The following is a 2,931-nucleotide window of genomic DNA, read 5'->3' on the forward strand; positions in this document are numbered from 1 at the left end:
TATTCAGAATGCAATATGTTCCCAGAGTTCTCAGTTAAACATATTCAAATGAAGTAGTTCAAGGTTCTGTTTAAACATGGCTCTATTAAAAAAATTGAATTGGAAACATAATTAAGTTGAAATAATTTTTTTATCTAAAAATAATACGCTAACTTTCCAAAAATGTATACCTAGCTTTTATTGAGAAGTAAATAATTTGAAAATTTAGTTTGGAAAATTGGTTTCAGTATATTAGGAGGAAACGATGAACTTACACTGGGAAAGAGAGAAAACAGGCTCTGCGAGAAATTTCTTCCATTGTCTCTCGAGCAGAACAAATGAAAGTTCTCTTAGGCGGGCCCAAGCAGCGTGTCTTCCTGCTTCCATTGAGTTTTGTTTGAAGAAGGAAAATAAAAAAAATCACGCATTAGAAAGAGGCAGGTTTTCACTAACACGTACTTCTCGTAACCTACTCTATACGTCTGCGTGCTAATTTCTGCTAGACATCGTACAATTTTTTTTCAAGCGCAAATGCTTGTCAAATAAACAGAACAGTCGTTTGGGTAGTAAAAGCCTTTATTCAAAGAACGTCCAGACACACATTTTTATCATTTATGAACTGAATTCATTAAAACAATACCAAAATTTAAAATTATTTTTAAAAAGTTACAAATTTAATATGTAGGTTTTATGAATTTTATGAATTTCTTACTTGCATTTGTAAAGATTCTAATTGGTTTACTACTGATTTAACAATAATATATACTTCATTAATGGAAAAAAAAATATTTGAACTTTGGAATTACTAAGTATTTGTAGTTGTGATAAGTGATATAAGTAGTATCTAAGAGAAATAAAGTAATGTATGCACTCCTATTTCTAGGTAAACCACCTTACAGTATATTAGCTTTTTTATTTAAAACTGCAAGTTACTTATTTAAAAAATAAGAAAACAAATATTGTATGCCAACAACTGATAATATTTGACAAACATATTTTGAAAAATCAGTTAAATTAAATTCTATGTGGAATCAACATGTTTCCTGCTTGTCTAAAATCCATGAAATCTCTATTGATATTAGGAGCACTTTTAAACGTGGAAATATAATATGAACTACAAAGTTAAACTTTGGGGAAAAAATCAAGATTACATGTAAGATATTTTAAGTGATTTTGCACTTGATAACTTGGTAAGGCAATAGCCAAAACAATACCATGTTTAAAAACAAAAAGCCAATATATATATATATATATATATATATATATATATATATATTAAAGGGGAAATTTTATGCATCCAAAAATTCAAATTTACACCTTTGGTTACAACTTGATAATTTTTTGCTGATAAGATAAAATTATTGTCGCAATAATAATTTCATTTTTTTTCCTTTGAAAAGGAATTTTTTTTTAAGGATATATGAGAATCTTTGCTTACGTCGAGGAATAAATTATACATTTTCATTTATATGGAGCTCTGCAAGGGTGTCACCAGGGAGGGTAGTGAGGGGGGGGGGGGGGCAGTTCGCCCCCCCCCCTAGAGCCCAAGAGATTAAAAAAAATGTAGCCAAAAGCAAAAAAAAATACATACTTTTCCCACAATTGCCCCCCCCCCCCCCCCTAAGCCATCGGCTGGCCATCGGCTGACGACGCCCTTGGAGCTCTGTTTATCATCCTTCGCGCTTACTGTAAGTACACATGTAATTTGGTTGGAAGTGCCAATTTTATCCTCAGTTTTTACGAGAGCTTTGAAATGATAACCGAAGTCAATACTAATATTATAAATGCAAAAGTAACTCTGTCTGTCTGTATGTCTGTTTGTTTGTTACCTTTTCCCGGCTGAACGGCTGAACGGATCGTAATGCAATTTGGCCAGGAAATAGATTATATCCTGGGGATGGACATACGCTATCTTTTGTCTAAAAAAATAATCTTTTAACGGGTTAAAAAAAATTATCTTAATTTTATGTAATGTATGCCATAGATATACAAACTTTTTGTGTCATTCCTCTATGTCTGCCGAGCAATAGCTTTCAAGCCATTACGTTACGTTTTGCTATTGTAAGGAATTGAGTATAGTAAGAAAAATTATAGCTCTGCATCGTAGTACCTCTATACACCAGTAGATGTCACTGTTTGTTTTATAGTTTGCACATCCTAACTAATATTATAAAAGCGAGTGTTTGTATGCTACGCCATTAAATTTTGCATAGAGATAATTTATGGGCTGGAGAGTGACATAGGCTCCAGTGGAATTTTGTAAATACCTCTAAAAATACGTATTTTTCTATTGCTACATTTTGTTTGGTTGATCGAAAGGTAAGTTTATTTATGTTTTTTTTTTTTAATTTCTCCCTACCTAGGGCAAATCCTACAAATTATTTAATCATTATGACTTAAATAAAAAATAAATTCACAAACATCCTTTTTTGTGTGTGTGTATAGTTTGAAGTTTAATATTATGCATGTATGTAAATTCTTAAATATAGATTTTATTATTATTTTATTTAATAAATTATTCATAGGTAGGTAATAAGTTTTTCTATTTGTCAATATTGTTATTAAGGTAGATAGTACAATAAATGCCTACATTCTTATATTCCTTTAAATCTCTTTCGATTTGGAGTGTTTCCGAGCCATTCGGGGTCCTCAACATCACCCGCCACCCCTCAGAACTTAAAGCCCCAAAATATCGAAAGTTTAAAATATTTTACAAATCTATCTCTTTCGATTTTAAGTCTTTTCGAGCCCCAAAATTTCGAAAATTTCAGGGATTTCATAAATAATTTATTTCGTGATGGAGTGTTCCGAAACATTCGTAGTTCTGAAATTCCTCCCCCCCCCCCCCCCCCCTTACAATAAAAGTGAAATCCCCAAAATTTCGAAAAATTGGAGTAAATTGTATTAAAATTAGGTCATTACGAACTAAAGTGTCCGGGGCATGGTGGAACT

The sequence above is a fragment of the Bacillus rossius genome, chromosome 8, assembly GCF_032445375.1.
Source record: "Bacillus rossius redtenbacheri isolate Brsri chromosome 8, Brsri_v3, whole genome shotgun sequence".
Classification (NCBI taxonomy): Eukaryota; Metazoa; Arthropoda; class Insecta; order Phasmatodea; family Bacillidae; genus Bacillus; species Bacillus rossius.